Raw genomic sequence first — 19,243 nt, 5'->3', positions numbered from 1 at the left:
TTCAGGCTTAATGTGTAATGCCCTCTGTCACCAGTAGGGGGCAGCCGCTTAACACTGATGGAGCACGCTGCTCTCAACTTTCTCCGGTCTGCTGAACAAGTCGGAAAGGCCGCTATTACGCTGCTTTTTATCGCTGCACAGCATATTGTGCTCATTCAAGGGAGGGGAGGCTTATCCTGAATGACCTTATAGTCCTTAAAGACAACCTGCTATGCTCATTACCAGCTCTATATTTTTATTATTGGCCTTTGCACGAGTCACAGTTCAAAATAAAACTTTTTTATTGGTCTGAATTTATTCTAACAGTGTTGCTTCTGGTGACTTTAACTGCTGAAGCATTGTTCATGAAATCTTCACGGACAAAAAAAACAAAGTTTGTTTTTTCCCAGTCTTGTTTGGAAGAACTGGTTTGTGCGCATTATCTTTCTCTTTTAAAAATGAAAGCGACTGTGAGTAAATCCTTGTAGCTAAAGCATGTCACGTGTTGTGGAAACAAGGAAAGTTTGCATGTTCACGCGTCCAAATTTGGCGCGTCTCTTTGTAAATCTACTGCAGCAGGTGTTGGTCTTTATTTAGAACAAGGACACACACTCATTTTTATTAACTGATTAATGTTGATGGTGATTTGGAAAATAAACTTGTTCTTTAAGCTCTTTGAAGCTCAATAAATATTTTGGGCTGAAAAGGATTAAAATTTTAATCATGGCAAAGACTTTTGGCTTAGAAACAAAGTATTCTGTCCGATTGGCCTCCCTGCTGCTGCGGAGCCTGGGACGGTCTGCTTGCCTCCACCCCGGGGCGAAGGGTAACATCTCTTGGGTCTGGGTTCTGTTTCCCCCTCTGGGGGCAAGGGTACCTGGACCCGGGGTATAGAGTATGTTTTGGGAGTGTGATTGTGTGTACATGTCCATTTATGTCAGTCCTTACGTTGGGTGAGTGCTGAGTGTTTGTATATGTGTGCATGAGGGTGGGAATGCATGTTTGTGTCTGTGTGTGCCTGTTTGTCTGTGTCTATATGTCAGGTCAGGTCTTAGACTCCACCTCTCTGGGAACTCCCAGGCCCTCCAAGGCCCATCTCCCCTCAGCACACTCCCTGCCGGTGACTGATGCCCTCAGGGGTCGGTGCATTGGTGGTTCTTGGTGTCCGGGGCTGGGCACTCAGGTATGTACCAGCTCACTCCCGGTGGCTACCTGGCGGGGCCTGGTGCCTGTTGCTCGGTCAGGCCTCCTCCGGGGTGCGGGGGGCCCTCGGGCCTCCGGCCTCTGGGCCTGCGGCTCGGTTCATTCTGGCACAGCTGGCTGCCGGCAGAGCCGGCGGGTACGCCGGTGCAGCCCCCTCTAGCTTCTGCTCGGTGGCTACTGGGTGACGCCTCGTCTGGGGATCCTCAGCCCTTCCCATGAGGGTGGCACGGATGCCCCTCCGGTGGTCCTCCTTGGGCTCTCGTACTCTGAGGCCTCTGGATGTCTGGGGCCTGGATCTCCTCCATGCCTGCTTCATGCCCTAGGGGACAGGGCTATGGCTCTCTACATCCTCTTGCAGACCATTACATGTGGAAACCATTTGAATACAAGCGCGCTGATCCACACAGGTGTGCACACGGGTGTTCACTGCTCGTAGATTTAAATTACACCTTTCTTGGCTGCTACTTCAAAGCACATTGTGCGCTGTCTGTCCTGCGTGCTGCACAACAACATTGAATTTTTAGTATTTACTGCTGTTTACACTTAGCTAGATTAATGTGATGGTGTTGTGTTTAGTATATTGCTTTGGGGTTTTTTTTTTTTTGCTTGTTTTCTATTCTTCTTCTCTCAACAGGTGATCCAGGAGATTTTTTTTCTCCCCTCCTTTCTCACTGTCCCTCTCCCCTTCTGTTTTTCTTTTCCTTCCTCTTTCTTTCTCCCTTTCCTATCCCTCACTCATGTCTGTCCCGTCTGTAACATTTGAAAATAAAATATAATAAATAATAAAAACAAAGGTCGATCAAATGGACCAATACGGCAATGCCACGATGATCCATTCGGCAAAATAAATCCATTGGGTATCCTTGTTGGTCTTCAGACAACAATTCTGAGGCTAAAGAACCAAATGGGACAGGCAAAGAAAAAAGAAAAGAAACAAAGTATTCATGGAGTGAGCTCATCAGACCTCTGACTGGGGCTACATTAGCTGCTTCTTGCACAACAAACTGAATCCCAGAGAGAAATGAAGACATTTGAGCATGGTGGGAAACACAGGTGCTGAGGAAGAAGAATGAGTCAAACAAAAACAAAGCATTCCTCCTTAGAGGAAAGAGAGTCAGCGCTTAAAACTCAGTGCATGTTGGGTCATCTGTTAAGACGCAAAGATCTCAGTAAAATTTGAAATTGCAGTGTTGCAGAAGCAAATTGAATCGTATCACAAAAACACCACAAAATAAAGATGAGATGCATAAAGAAGTGTGATGCTCACTTTGTAAGGAGAACGTCTATAGTGTTTGACCTTTTCCCTTCTTGTTCCTGACTTCATGCCGAAAAAGGTCCCAAAGACTCACATCCAAGCATCTCGGTGCTGTTCTCGTGACTGAAAGTCTCTCAACAGCAAACATATTGTATGCTTGACTTTATTCCTTGAAACTATGCCATCACAAGTTTCTCTCAAGGCAGCAGCAGCCTCATGATGAGTTTACATCCTTCTGTCTTCTAGAAATGGCTTCATGGAACATGCTGAAAAGTGGGAACACCGCCGTGTTTGTGCTGTTGTTCTATTTTGGGGAATTTTAAATAGAATTGTCTGAATAATAACATGACTTAATGTGAAGTACTGGCCATCTCAGAAATATGTGCTTCAGTTTGTCCACCTGTTATTTAGCACTAATTAGCAGTTATTTGTGTCTGTACATTTTACCTGTGCAGCTCATCGACCAGCTAACCAAGCTTACAGAGTGTCATCTTGTCATACAACAACAAAAACAACACAAGTCCAGAGACCAGCCTGTAAAACAGCCTATCGATACGTTTCAGATTGACAGTTTGGCAAAAATGGTTGGAGTATTCCTATCTTCAGAATGAGGAATACTCATAATTTTGATGCTGGAATTGAAGCTAAAGCTGGAATTTCAGTGGTGCCTCATTCAGTCATGTAGCATGACAAAAAATGTTAATGATATGGTCTCATAATGCTTCATATATGCAACCCCAGTTCCAAACAAGATAAGATGCTGTGTGAAATTTAGATGAAAGCAGAATGAAATGATTTGCAAAGCAGTGCCCACTCCCACACACAGTGCATCCTTGGCACAGTGTCTTTTCTTAAACTTGATAAGATCAAACATTCTCTCTGAGGCAAATTCCAAAAGTTCTCAGACAAGTGTCGACCCTTCCTGAACTATTTTAGGTCATTATAATCTCATGATAGTGCGACCTCACTCCTCGTCCTCCCACCTTTCTGCTATATCTTTTCATTAATTCAGTTATTTATTTCTCTGTTATTATTTATTTCTTCACCTGATTTTGAAATTAAAACCAAAGCACAGTAAGAGGGGGGAAATGTAAACCTGTCAGTATGTAAATATATCAAACTGAGCATGAAAGAGTGAGAATGCAAGTAAAACAATAAACAGAGAGGAGGACGAAGAGGAACAGAGACAGTGAAGGGCTCCGAATAATGTGAGGGGGAGGGAAAAGTCTAGTAACGTGCCTCCTCACATGACAGCGGTATCCAGGTCACGCACTTCAGCCACTCTGTGTGAGAGAGAGAAAACTCACAATCTGTTCTTTATTGATGAAACGATTTCACTGCACTGTCCTCTGAACTGCAGCGAGTCACACTCAAAGAAGGAGCACAAACCATTTTACTCACAGTTTGTGAGCTCAGGCTTTCAGTGTCGTCGCTTTGAGCCTACATTAAATACATTTAGAAGATTTTTGTCAAGTGCATTAAACGATAATGCTACAATTTGAAGGGTTGCTCTTTGTGACAGCACGCAATGACAGAAACCAGCAGCATTTCAGCAAGACTCTGAACCGCATGGCTCACCTTAAAGAAACTCAAAGCAAAATCAGTTGAAAGTCAAATCTCCCATTTCTCCTAAAAACGACCTAAATGCCACATCAACTGTTTGAATTAGTTTCAGCAAAAACACTCTTCAGGTTCAGACTGCAGGGAAATTTGTATTTAAATTCAACGAGGAAGATCAATTTTCTCTCGTCTCTGTTCCTTTTCATGGCTGAGCTATTTGTGCTGCTCTAATCTCTGTTTTCCTACAGTGTCGAAATAGTCTCATTCAAAATTTTGCATCACTGCATTTATCCAATAATCTGTCTGCCTGAATTCTTCAAATTTTCTTTAAATTCACTATGATCTGTCCCTTTCCCTCTCGGTACAGCAGTCCTACAGCCTCTCTCCTATCATTCTCCACTTTTGTTAGGCTCATTTCCATCCATTCAAAATCAGGTGAAGATAAAAAGAATGATGAAAACCCTCAACCTTGTCAAAAAAGCCAATAAAAAGGTCACCTGTCACTTTGCCTTGTGCATGAGATACAGAGGAAACCCAGACACAGGAAACCAGCAAAGACGTTTCCACTGCAGATTACTGCTATAGATTACTACTAGCCCCACTACTACTACTACTACTACTACTACTAATAGTAATAATAATAACAATAATAATAATAATAATAATAATAATAATGATGATGATGATGATTATGATGATGATAACTTCCCTTACAATATAAGGTGACTGTTGTCATGATTGGGTGCTATGTACATAAAAAAGAATTGAACTGCCTTTAATTCAGCTCCTGGCATCCTTTGACACTGCTTTGATCCTACCCTTGGACGTGGAGAGGTTAGAATAGAAGACACTGATTCTGTGGTCAGGTCAGAATAAGGATCATCAAAGATTCATTAAACACAAAATGATGATGTTTGTAAATCCGTATTAATGGTATTAAGTTGTGCGTGGATACATGTTGCATGTGCAAAAGCAAATTAAAATGAAATCTCAGATAAACTGGGTGACAGTGGTGGGACACCACAGAGACGGTCACAGGAGTGGAGCAGAGCGGGAGCAGGGCCAAAGCCATGGAAGGAGGGATTCAAATAGCCCTGCAGAGCACTGACCCGGTCTTCTGCAATTCCTGTAATCTCAACACTTAACACACACACATACACAAACAGCAACCCTGCAAAAAGACACCACAAATCCAAGCTGCTACTTCCAGACTTACAAAAATGAAATCTTTTAGAAATGATCAGTTTGTATCACAATTTTTTTTTGCTGATTTTACAATTAGCAAAAAATTTAGGCCATCAATTTATAATTTTTTTTTTCATTTCCACTTTGTTGTGTCAACAAACACTGCACAGCCAATGTTAATGCAGCATTAGTGTGGACACTACACAAAAAATTCCCCCAAACCAGCTCTAGCTGTATCAGAGAAAATGCACACTGTGCAACTGCAATAAAAGTCAGTGAGATGATTTAAAACAGCTTGAAAAGCTCTCTTTGCCGTTTTATCACTTAAGGAACATGATGGAAAAGTTTTACTGCTGTTTGAGTGTAAAAACTTTGACCTCAATTGCTTTAGAGATAAAAACAAAACGACTTGTTCATAGCATAGTTCACTGTGGAAAAGTTTGAAAACCTCTGACTATAAACACAAACAGCACGTAGCATCTATTAAAAAATGATTAATTAGCGTATTTATCTTGATTATTGCATTGTCCTCTTTTTTTCTAGTGTGTTTTATTCTAGTGGGGGGGGGGGGGGTCAAGGTTATTATAGTCATAATATGTAATAAAAACAAAACAATTTAAGTCACCTTAAAGAAGAAAAACTAGACTTGAATTCAAATTAACTGAAAAGATATTTTCTAATCGAAAGCTAAAAAACCTACATGAGGTGTAACGCCCTGATTAGCAGGCACATGTGGGCTAAGTTATGAGCAGGCAGATGTTTGGTGAATGCTCTTTAGAGCAACATCTAGTCCACCAGGCTTGACGTGGGCGTCAGCAGGTTGTTTTGTGGTCCTGAAGAGCCCAAAATGGGACACATCAGACATGTCGGTGAACCTCGCTGAGCTGCAGCAGACACACACACACTGACTCAGCAACTTCAATGAAGGACAAATTTGACTCGTAGGGAAATGCAGATGTGGGCTACATTTGGCCCACTGACACATGTGCAAAGTCACATGTTTCTATCAAATGCACCTCTTAAACTTACAGACGCCCTTTTTGTTGACATACTTTAGATACGGTTTATGAACAATAACTGAACCAAGTACATGAAAACCGGTAGAAATACAAAACTGCTGATATTTTGTTACCTTTATGTTTGTAATACTGTTGTTAAACACCTAAAAAGCAGCAGTTTTGCTGGAGGCAAGGAGATCAGATATGTAAACTTTGAACAACAGATTGAAAAAAATACATTTCCAGTCTGTTGAAGTGAGGCACAGCAGTCTTTGTTTGCTGGATCAAAAAGTATTATTTATTCCTCATACAAGACTGACGATCAGTCTGTGGCAGCTACAACCTGGAACAGCTTACCACTACAGCTATGTTTTGTTAACTCTGTGACCTTTTTAGAAAAGCAGGTGAAAGCTTTTCTGCTTAACCAGGCCTTCTGTTCAGATTGTTTTCTGGTTTATTGTGGGTTTTTGCTATTATTTGTATCCATAATGAATGTCTTTTCTAAATGTGTTTTTTGTAAGGTGCTTTGTGACTGTATGCCTGTAAGAGGTGCTCTATAAAAAAATCGTTATTTACTTGACTGTTGATAAGATAAGAGTGCGGAAAGATCAGAACAGGGAACAGATGGGCGAAACGGAGACACATCAAACGCACCTCACTCCAAGCTGATCCAGAGCAACAATCAGGCAGGAGTCAGAAAAATGAAGCTTGCCTTTCATACAACCCCAATTCCAAAAGATATTGGTTGTTGTGTGAAAGTGTGTGTGAAAAAAAAAACTCAATACAATGATTTGCAAATCTCATAAACTCACATTTTCAAAATAGAACACAGAAAAAATGTTGAATGTTTAAACCAATAAAATTTTAAATTTGATGGCAGCACCAAATGTAACAGTAATCATCTAAGATCTGTTCTGCAAAAAATTCATTTGCCCTTCTGCAAACGCTGAAGATCAAAAGCACAACAGGTTTAGGGGTGTAAGCAGAGGTGAGGTGCCCACGAGAAAAACGCTTGTAGTTGCTTTATGTTCATGCCCTTTTGCAGCTGAGTTTTGAGCTTTTTTAAGAACCGTTTGGAGCTCAGAATCCACAAAAAGGAAATATCTGAGTTGAACACATGAATACAGAGGGTTTCACTTCTTTGTTGAAGCGCCGGGGTCAGCAAGTTCAGCAGGCTGAGGGATTAGAGAACTAGTGTGTGTGTTCTGCACGTAGCAAACGTATGTGCGTGTGTGTGTGTGTGACCTGTTGAAGTCAGCTCATTGACAAAGAATCACAAAGTCAAACAACAGAGGGAATATTTGTTTATGTGTCTGTGGGTGTTCCTCTACATTTCTTTTTAATAATCAGTTTAAGTACTGAGGAGTGGTACTGTGGTCTTTGAATGCTCAGGTTGCGTTCACAAGAGCCTTAACTCTCCACATAGCAACGCCATGCCTTTATTTGCTTGAACACTGGGGGCTCTGGAAAAAAACAGGTTGAACCAGGCTTTACATTTTCTGTTATGTAATGTGCTACATTACCCATTCAAGTGCTTGCATGTACACATCCTTAGGTATTATGGTATTTGGCAGGTAAAGATCGGTTAGTGAAATTACCCAACTTGGAAGAAATCCCAGCTGGTTTGTACTCTGCGCTCTGGCAGTAGACACATGTGATCATGTGATCTGTTCTGGTGCTTCTGTAGCTCTGAGGGTCTTTGAGGATTTTGAAATGACCGTACAATGAAATAAGATAATACAAGTAACGTTTATGGGAAAAGTCCTTTGTCATAGTAGATGAAATAACAACATCTGCACCAGCATCAGAATTAGTAGCAATAGCAACAGTAAAAATAATATTTTAACTTGTCACAGCAGGAAAAACACAGGTGAGGGTAACAATGGCAGAGCCGGGTTTATTGGTAAACTCATGGAATAAACCAGGTAGATGTGGATATGTAGGGCTTGTAGAAAGGGCATGAAATTTCTGGTGTAGGAGTTTTTATCTTTCAGTTTTTTGGTCCACTTCTAGTCTGAATGCTCCTGGCTTGGTTTTCTTTTCCAGCCCAGGATATTACTGTTTGTACATACACCATGCTTAGACCTTGCATTAGTGCAAATCCATTTCCTCAGCCAATGCTGATTCCAGCTCTCGTACATACTCGCTTTCCAGCCAGTGCTTCAACAAGATGCTCGAAATATCAGTGTCCTTGAGTTTAAACTAATTTATTGTGTTCATAAATACTGTGCATGGGTGGGGCAGACGGGAAATAGGGTTAATATCTATTCACAGTAATAGGGGTGTTTATCTGTCCCTTAGCAACACTGTTGGCTTATTGACCAGATTTGGAGCAACAAGGAAAATGAGAGGAGATAAAAGAGCCGACTGGGCTGAGCTTCAAAAGAAGCAAAACACAAGAGAAATCCAAGCCCTGAACATTCATTTTGTTAATCTGTGTTGATCCATCCCCTCATTAAGACCTGCAGAGTCACCATTACATGTTCAGTCCTGTTGGACATTTGAACTTACCTCAGACTTTGGCTCAGTCCTCTGCAATCTAATGTTTTAAATTAATTGCTCCAATTTTGATTCTTTTGCCTAAGAAAAATATTCATTGACACTAAAGCTCTTTACCAACATTAAGCAACTGTTACCTGCCAAAGCAAATGCCAGGTTTCTGCTTTGGTTTTGTTTTCGTTTTTATTATTGTAGTTTTCTCCTTCATGTTTCATAGTTTTTGCTCTTTTCAGTGTTTCCGTTTTCGTGTCTTTGATTTAGCAATATTCTGTTTTATTTTATTTTCATTCTCTTTAGATTAATACCTTTTTCCTCCTTTCTGATTGTTTGACCATGCACTCATTGGTTCTACCCGTTCTCAGGTAGTTTCCTGTGTATAGTATACAGTAGTTTTTTCATTTGCTGTCTTCTGTATTGTAACCCTCCTGTTGGCAGTCTTGTTTATGAATTCCAGTTTCAGTTACACTGGCCTTCTGTTTTGTGTTTTTTTTTTGTATGTAAATCTGCTTCTGATCTCTGCGTTTTGGTAGCCAATGCATTTTCTTATCATGTAATGGTTCATTTATTATTAACTCTAATAATAATATTTTGCTGTATTTTATAGACATGCAGTAAATCTGTATTCTGTTGGATTCTGTAATTCTGCAATCCTGCTTATTTTTCTCCAGGCGAGAGTTCGTGAGCCACATGAACTCCAAATACCCTCCAATATGATCTCAACGAGCTACACGAGGAAAAGTAGTTAAAGAAACACGTTAGAGCATAAAGAGGTAGAAGTAGATTATGAAAAATTGTTTTTCCATTGCGTTTTTCCACATTTAGTCAGACCAGTGTCCATAACTGCTGCTGCTGCAGGCTGTAAAACACAATGGTGATTTAGACTTCTTGCTCAGACAAAAGTATTCATTTATACAAACACTTTCTTGACATCAATTCTTCTTGCTTCCTGCTACAAAAGACAGTAAAAAGTCCAAAACTAATGACCTCCCCCTGCTTCTACAGAGCCAAGAAGTGGGCCTGAGTAAAGCACGAACTATTGGACTAGTTTGCTCTGTGAGCCTTAGTTTGACAACCCTTCTGGAAATGACACAAGTAAAATATTCTGCTTGAGCAGAAATTTCCCGTACTAAGTACACTTGCTTAGTTTTTATTCTGGAATCCCTGACATTAATTGTTTGTTTTTTTCTTTTTAACCATTGTGTGAACTTTCAAGATGAATCCTGCAAAAATACTGCGCTTCAAAACCACCACATAATCCAGAGGAGCCCAGAGATGCTCACAAACCTCCCTCCCTATTTTCAGTGTTTGGAAAAAACCTGTTGCACCACTGAAAAAGGTGGGAAAGCTTAGTGTTAGCCTGACAGCTCGACCAGAGAAAATAAAAAAGCAGCTATAAAGACAGCTGTAAAAACTATGATAGTTTTTGTTTTTCTAACTCAGTAGCTACCTAAAAACAAATGAACCAGATTGGAGATAATAGTATTTCAGATTAAGTACAGATAAAAACAGATATGAGTGTTGCAACATTGGTCATTGCCCTCAATGCAGAGAGTAAAAGATCATTTAAAAGTAGAAAGGATGAGGAGGATCTCCAGTATATTAGTGGGGTTATAAGGACCACAAAAACACTCAAGTTGTTGCATAAAGACTTCATCAAATGATGGATTTTGTTTAATTTTTGCCCCTTTTAAAAAAATAATAATTGAAAAAATGCAAACCTCACATCTAAGTTTGCAGTTGTAATCAATAGCTGACACACTGTTGAAACAATCAATCCAAACAAATTCACATGAACACTGAACTGAAGTCTTGGCTTTCACGAAAAAATCTTTAATGAGTAGCAGGCCCTTCAGTGGAAAAATCTAAGAAAATAGCCTTTTAATGATTAACACTATTAGAGTGGGGAAACTAATGCGAGCAAAAGAAACAAGGGTAAAAAAAAAAGTGCACTTTAGACTCTGAAATGTTAATGTGTTAATCAGATAAGCACAGAGTACTGTGAGAAAGGTCAAACCCAAGAATGGACGAAAGATAAAAAGGGAAAGGAGGAAAGGAAAGTTTGGAAAATTTGGTTTAAAATCAGCAAGAAAGTATTAATGAGTTAGGACGTGAGCAGTTTAAAATATCCAAGGAAATCGTTTTTTTACTCACAAAGAAAAACAAAGAGACTCAGAATGACCAAAGACAGGACAGAAGAGACTGCAAAGTGATTCAAAGCAACAATAAACTGCTTGTGCTGATGACAACAAGTCTCACAACTTTTCTAGATTACTTAGATTAAACACAGTAAGATTAGTTTTCACCTTCTCATCTCGTCTCCAAAAAGGCAAACACTTTGTTTAAAAAGCTGTTTGATGGAGTATTGGTTATATTAAGAGATGTGAAATCTCATAAATCTCTCTTATCTTCCACATACGGAGGCACCTGGCCAGCGTCATTAGAGACTCTAGGCTGCTTAAATTCACTGAAACAGAGATAGCTGACAAAAATATGCATCTCCATCCACTGAATCACAGTCTACAGACTGTAACCAGGTGAGGATTACACTGGAGCGCCTCATGTTGACCCTGGTTTTCCTTCATGATGCCCTGCAACTGGAATAGCTACAAAAATATACAGAAATATTACCTGTGATGTCAGATTACTGCGTATGCACTGCATGGGAGGGGTTTTAGTACACAACCATATGAAAATACATTTTTGGATAATTTAGTAAGAACTCCTTTGCATGCATTTATGTACATTAAAGGTATGCAAACTTTAGGCTGCGAGGGAGAGTTGCAGGGGGATGTGTGCAGTAAAAGATGTGCAGTACTGATGTTGCGTCCTGTGACACAGAGGTCACGTGAAAATTATCAGGTTTTTAAGTTATCTTCAGTATCGCAACAATTCGCTAATTGTTAGCCAGCATACCACTGGACGTATAAACCGAAGCTGCTAATAGATAAGCAGGCATGCTTTTCGGGGAAAATACATTTTTAAAAATCAGGTTCATGTTAAACTTCCTGTTAAATATGCAACAGAATTGCAATTCCCAAACTGGAGCTTATCATCAAAATTTATTCACTCATTCTTATAGGAAACTTTTGTAAACGTTAATTCAGCATTGCTGCATATACATGTGCATCAAATGCTCTCTGTGTACAATTACTTTTAAGACAGAGAGCAACTTTAATATACTGAAGTAGGAAACGGGACTCATGGCATGACAGTTTAAGATAATATATTTATTTAAAATGAACAATAGTACTGTCCTTCTACCAACAACATGTACACACAGACCTATGTGTGCATGTCATGGGTAACAGAATCCTTTAGAACTTAATTATAAGTTACAATAGTTTTTTTGTGCCTGAAATAGTTAATCTGTCTAACAGAATTTTTTCAGTTACTTAATTACACATCAGCCATTCTAGTGAAAGTCTGACCAGTTTTCTGAAGTTACAAATATTCAGAGTCTCTTATTTTTCTGGTTTCTTTCTTCCAGTTATAGATCAGTATTTCTGTCATTTATTACCGTTTTTCCACTGAATCAATGATCCCAATTTTGAACCAATCCCAAACATTTCCAATAAAAAATAACCAGTAGTAGTTCCCAAAAAATAAAATAAAAAATCAGGTCCAAAAACTCAGGTTCACTGCCAGTGTTTTGGCACTGCAGCAAACAATGGAGCCTGTGGAGTCTGGCTAGTGATTTTCATTCCACGTAAGTTACCCCAACTGTCCCTAAAAAACACATTAAAATGTTTGGTTCTCAAACCTGCTGAAATGTAGGCCAGCTCTCATGAGTCACCAAGGCCGAACTGGCTCCACACCTTTAAAAGAAAACAGAAAAAGTTAAACCTATGTGTGTTCTTCATAACTTCTTCTAACACTGAAAACACACATTAAGGCTACTGTAACTTTCTGTAATTAGATCTGTTTTCCTCTAATACTAATCTCACATAACACACCAAACAGGCTAGAGCACACTATTTTGTCACTGAAACCATCTCCCATACAAAGGAGAAAAACAAGTTATTTTTTCTACTTATGAAATAGTGATAGCTTAGCTTGATAATCAGACTCACTTCCACGTTGGGTCACTTCATTCAGCTTGTTTAAAAATCACTGAACAAAATCAGATGACTCACAGGTGTCAGGGCTTGAAAAGGCCCATCCTGTTTTTTGATTAAACGGCAATAATCCTTTCTGTCATCGTTGTATTTTTACTCAGTTGTATATAGTATTTGTATTTGTATTCTATTTTTATCTTATTGTATATTTATTTTATTTTATTCTACTGTATATAGTATTTTATTTTATTCTATTCTGTACAGTTGTGTACTGTATTTATTCTTATTGTATTCTAATTTTTGCCTCATAACTTTTGCACTGTCCACTTCCTGCTGTGACAAAACAAATTTCCCACGTGTGGGACTAATAAAGGTTATCTTATCTTATCTTATCTTATCTTATCTTATCTTATTAATCAGACAAGTAACTGATGTTGATTACAACATAAACATGCACAAAGCACCTTCTTAGAAAAAGGGATTCAACCATTTTAAGAAACCTGAAGCATTAAAGCAAATCACGCAACCCTTTCTGCAGACGTCAACCACTGCATTTCAGGAAGTGATTCAGCACAACGCTGAATAATTATTATATAACTCATCTCCACCTGCATAACTGTGGTCAGATCAACTTTTGAATTGACAAGCTGAAAGTTCTGATATGCTTGATGGGCTGGTGGAGCCAATTTAGTTGTTCTGCAAACTTTAAGGTGAATGCTTGCTGCCAGGGCTTCTAAACTTTGAAAGATGTTATCTAAAAGGATCCCTGTCCTCTTTTAATCTTTTAAAACTAAAACATTATATTATATATATTCACTACATCACAGTATTTATATTGTTTAAACTGTGTTAATGTTACTTAAGTAACTTTGCATTTTTGGGTGAATTAGTAATTTTCTGTGAACTGTCCATTACTCTGGAATTAAGCAATTACAGTGTGAGAAAGATTATACCAAGTCAAAAACCCACATATGCACACTTGCCTTAAAATGCAGCCTTTTTAATTTGTTAAGCCTCTCATCTGCTGTCAGAAGCTTCATGACACCTAAAAAGGGTTGAATCCCTCAGTAGATTGACCGAGTATGAAGGACTGAAACTACTGATTTAAAATACATAATTGATTCAAAAAATAATATCCACGTAAACAAAGTATAAAAATAAGTACTTTTTAAAATCCTATGCCTTTATTTTTGATTTTGGCCATTTTGGTCCTCCGTAACTTACGCACACTAAAATGAAAATGTTCAAGAAGCTCAATGCGAGTCTGAGAAATTTAAATGTCACACATTTAAATGTCTCATGCAAATATTTCTAAAGAACCAAGATCGATAGTTCAAACTGTTGCACAAGTTACTGGGAAGTGTAGCTGCTATGTCAACATCAAACATCAGACTTGTTCCCCTCAGCCAAGAGGAAGATGGTCGTTGGAAGATGGACAGTGTTAAGTTTGTGAGAAGGTTTGTTGCCAAGCACGTGGACAAAGAGTGCTGTTTCTGCCCCTACAGCAAAGAACTACATCCACACCAATCAGTCAGCCTCTCTGCACAAAGAAAAAATTAATACATAAGCTAATTTATATAATAGTTTAATCCAATTTTCAACAAACTCCTCTGTCAATAAGAGGGTATGAACCAGACTGAGGCTGGACTGAAGAGAGAGGGAGGGGAAAGGGGTCTTACAGGGTCAGGGGTCAGTTTAGCCTGCAGTCTGAGTAACTCCATTTGATCTACAATTTGATCGCCCATATACCTAAAAACAACTCACCTGGCTGAGCAGTCAGTCTGTGTACTAAAGGCTGCAGTCCTTCTCCAGTGTTCTTTCCATCTCACTCTTTCCCCACTTTCTGAACATGTCCCATGTAATAAAGAAAAAGATGCCCAAAAATATTATATAATTAAAAAAAATATTAATAACATTCCTCACACAGACCAGGCCTCAGACAAGTGAGCTGTCCCAGTTTTACAGCTCAGTCTTTTATTATACAAAGGCCATGTCCAGATGAAACCTGATCAGTTTACAGAAGTAAAAAATAATACATTCTCTTTGTAAAGTATAATATGTTTTTTCACTTTAATTTCATGTTTAATTAAAAATAGCAGAAGGAAACATGATTAGTGATAATACATTTCAACAGATGGTGCGTTTCAGAGAACAAAACTTCTGCAGTGTTTGATTTAACGTTTTTTTCACCAGTCTGAGAAAGACTGCATGAACAAAATTGTTAATAATTAGGTTTATCACAGTAAAATTGCAAAGAATTTGGTCATTTTTGCCGCAGCACATAATATCATTAAAATACTTAGAGAATCCAGCGAAATCTCAAAGTGGTGAAAACAAGCACTGAGTGCTATGACCTCCAGTCTCTGCAGCAACGACTAATGTGATTATGTGGTTGAAATCACTGCATAAGTTCAGGAACTCTTTTGAAAATCATTGCTAGTGAACAAATAAATAATAGGAATAAAAATTAACCATGTAAAGAAAAACGCAGATATATACAGAATCCATAAATGTTGTTGTCTGGGTTAAAAAACGTGACTTTTTAAAAGTACCTTTTAATGCAGGATGGGTGAATCTTAATGCACTGCTGGTCCATACGACAGACATCTTCACAACCTAAAGCTTACCATATTTTATTATCTGTTTTACTCTAAACAAAACCATCATTTACAAGATAAACTTCACAGTGATTAGAGGAAGACTTTAAAAAGAGCATTTAAAATCATAAACCCATCAAGAAAGTGTTTACTGGTTTCATAAATAAACTGAGAAGTTGGGTAATTTTCTCATAGGTGTCTCATAGAAGACACTTACAAATGTGGATTGCACAACACTGGACATTATATTTCTTCATTTCCATTTAATACTTGTACAGCTGCTGTTATTGTTCTATATTTCTTCATGCATTCTTATATATTTCTATACTGTGTATTGTGTATTTTGTTGTACAGTTATTTTATTTTCAACTTTAATTTTTATATTTTATTTTATTCCATCCTGGTTAAATTTACCCTTTTTAATTTTCATATTTATTTCCTATTCTATTCATAGTCTTTTTTTTTTCTTTAGGTCACGAGCAGTTGTCTAAGCATTTCACTGCATATCGTACTATGTATGACTGTATATGTGATAAATAAAATTTGAATTTGAATTTGAGATGTCTGTGTGTTGAGATGTGGTTTTGCATGTAATTTCCAGGAAAAGCCTTGAATAAAAAGCGTTTAATGAAGCAGTCAGTAGAAAATGGTTAATTGCATATATGGAAACTGTTAAAGTGAACCTGAGAATCCTCTGACATCTTACATCGTGGCCATCTCGTGTGTGAGAAACCGTCACATCCGTGTAAAAAGTCTTACGTTGCATTTCTCATGTGTTGCTGTTTTCTTTGGTCTGTGTGAAGCTCATTCGGTGTCTGAGCATCACTGTACCTCGCTGTGTCTCCGTCTGTCCCTGGGAAAACGGCAGAGGAGGAATGCTTTGTGTACTTTTAACCCTTCACAGGCCCCTTTGTCTCGCTCTGAGCTGTTCATCCTCTGCCTGTGATCTCTGCTCTTTAAAGCAGATCCGGGTGACGTCAGCTCTCAAATGCCCGCTGACAGACAATAGAAGGCATCCTGGAGAGGATTACGCAGTGACTCACAGAGGATCGCTCGGTTACCAAAAGGCTTCTTTAAACTCACACCGCATTGCTTTTCACGGCACGGCCAGTGAGAGCTGTTTATTTGAAACCTGAATTATTTTTATGAATGGTAACAAAAATAACAGGTGTGTTGTAGATAAACTGAACAATGAAAAATATTCAAATACTCTCATGAGACATGTCAGTGAATGCAAGTCACCGTAAGTAAATGAGCTGGTCTAACGCTTCTCAGTGACTGTGCAAGTATCGTTCCTGGGAGGGTTTCGAATTCTATTTCACTGGAGACCATGCTTTGTAATGAAAATCCCATCAGGGACCAAATATACTGATTATTAACAGTTCAGTTTAATTAAGCAAAATACTTTTTGATTACAGTTGCACAAGCGGGCTATCCTGCAGCCAAGTCAAGCCTGAAGATAACATGATGACACACTGCACAACCCCACCAAAAATCTCATAAACTTGTATTTTCTCCACAATAGAACACAGAAAGCATATCAAATGTGTAAACTGAGAAAAATGTATCATTTTAAGAAAAATATCATTTTGAATTTGAACACATCTCAAACAGTTGGGGTCAAAAAGTAGCACAGCCATTATAGCACTGTGTAACATCCCACCTTCTTTTACCAACAGTCCCTAACCGTCTGGGAACTGAGGAGACTGTTTACTGGACTTCAGGGAGAAGGATGCTGTCCCCTTCTTGTCTGATACATTATTGCTCAAAAGTCCAGCAGTTGTCATATTTTTCATTTCATTGTGTCCCAAATGTTTTCCGTTAATGAAGAGTCTGGTCTGCAGACAGCTCAGTTCAGCTCCTGGATTCTTCTACTACAAAGCCATGTTGTTGTAATAAATGCTTGACGTTGTCTAGCTGAAATATGCAAAGCCTTTCCTGAGAAAGATGTTATCTGACTGGGAGCATTTTTCAGCATTGATGGTGCCAGTTCTATAAGCACTGGTCTACCCCCATACCATGCAGGCTTTTGACCATGAGCCAGACGGTCCCTCTCCTCTTTAGCCCGGAGGATATGGTGTCCAGGTTTCCCTGTTTCAAATTAACCTAATTAGCTGGAAAATTTTCCTCCAGCTGCTTTTATAAACCAACACCTACTTTTTCAGCCCAACTTGTTGGCCCGACGTGTTGCTGCCATTAGATTCATAATGAGCTATTATTATTTTTTCTTTAAATGGCAAAATGTCTTAATTTAGATATTTCATGTGTTTCCATTTTCTACACTCTGTTTTTATTTAATTTTACATTAGAATTGCAGGTGTAGTTGAAAGCCATGTAGCTTACCTGTAACACACAGCCCAGCCTTTTGCACAAAACTGGCTGCATATAAAAAAAGGAAACTTGGCTTTCGCTTTGAGATTTGGCTCAAATAAACTTATGGCGCAGTTGTAGCATTCCTTCCTTATCTGTGCCTCCATGTTTATGCTGCTATGTGGATACACACATCATAATGACCAAGCAAATTCTGTTCTTTGAAATTATAAATCATCTTTGGATCTTTACACTCTGTTAAGACACAGACTGCTCGGTCTCAGCAGAAAATATTTGCCTTCAGTATTTTTGTTTTGTTTTTGAGCATGGGTGCTGCAGAAGGTGTGGCAGTCTGTGTATTGGGCATGTGCACAAGACACGTGTTGCTGTGCCTGCTATATTTACACCTACACATGCAAATGTTTTTGAGAAAGTAAAGACATTGTAAGTTTGACATGTGAGTTAGTGTAGAGAAAAAGCAAATCATTTATACATTTGTTTCATGTTACACACACCAACACATAAAACTAAAGGTATTTTTTTACCATCCATCCATCCATCTTCATCCGCTTTATCCGAGGCCGGGTCGCGGGGGCAACAGCCTAAGCAAAGAGGCCCAGACCTCCCTCTCCCCAGCCACCTCCTCCAGCTTATCCGGGGGAATACCAAGGCGTTCCCAGGCCAGCCGAGAGATATAATCTCTCCAGCGTGTCCTGGGTCTGCCCCGGGGCCTCCTCCCGGTGGGACATGCCTGGAACACCTCACCCAGGAGGCGCCCAGGGGGCATCCTTGTCAGATGCCCGAACCACCTCAGCTGGCTCCTTTCGATGTGGAGCAGCAGCTGCTCTACTCTGAGCCCCTCCCGGATGGCCGAACTTCTCACCCTATCTCTAAGGGAGAGGCCAGCCACCCTTCGGAGGAAGCTCATTTCTGCCGCTTGTATCCGCGATCTCGTTCTTTCGGTCACTACCCACAGCTCGTGGCCATAGGTGAGGGTAGGGACGTAGATCGACCGGTAAATTGAGAGCTTCGCTTTTACACTCAGCTCCCTCTTCACCACGACGGACCGGTGCAGCGTCCGCATTACTGCAGCTGCAGCCCCAATCCGTCTGTCGATCTCCGGCTCCCTTCTCCCATCACTCGCGAACAAGACCCCGAGATACTTGAACTCCTCCACTTGGGGCAGGAACTCATCCCCGACCCGGAGTGGGCACTCCACCCTTTTCCGGCTGAGAACCATGGCCTCAGATTTGGAGGTGCTGATCCTCATTCCCGCTGCTTCACACTCGGCTGCGAACCGTTCCAGTGCGAGCTGGAGGCCCTCACCCGATGAAGCCAACAGAACCACATCATCTGCAAAAATCAGAGATGAGATTCTGAGGCCACCAAAGCGAAAGCCCTCCGCCACTTGGCTGCGCCTAGAAATCCTGTCCATAAAAATTATGAACAGAACCGGAGACAAAGGGCAGCCCTGGCGGAGCCCATCACCCACCGGGAACGAGTCCGACTTATTGCCGGCAATGCGAACCAAGCTCTTGCAACGGTTGTATAGGGATCGAATGGCCCGTAGCAATGGGCCAGACACCCCATATTCCCGCAACA

The sequence above is a fragment of the Copadichromis virginalis genome, linkage group LG5, assembly GCF_057382275.1.
Source record: "Copadichromis virginalis isolate Kocher_CV1m ecotype Utaka linkage group LG5, C_Virginalis_male_GT1.1, whole genome shotgun sequence".
NCBI classification, from domain to species: domain Eukaryota; kingdom Metazoa; phylum Chordata; class Actinopteri; order Cichliformes; family Cichlidae; genus Copadichromis; species Copadichromis virginalis.
The sequence above is the reverse complement of the archived record's forward strand: the minus strand, read 5'-3'. Positions refer to the sequence as shown.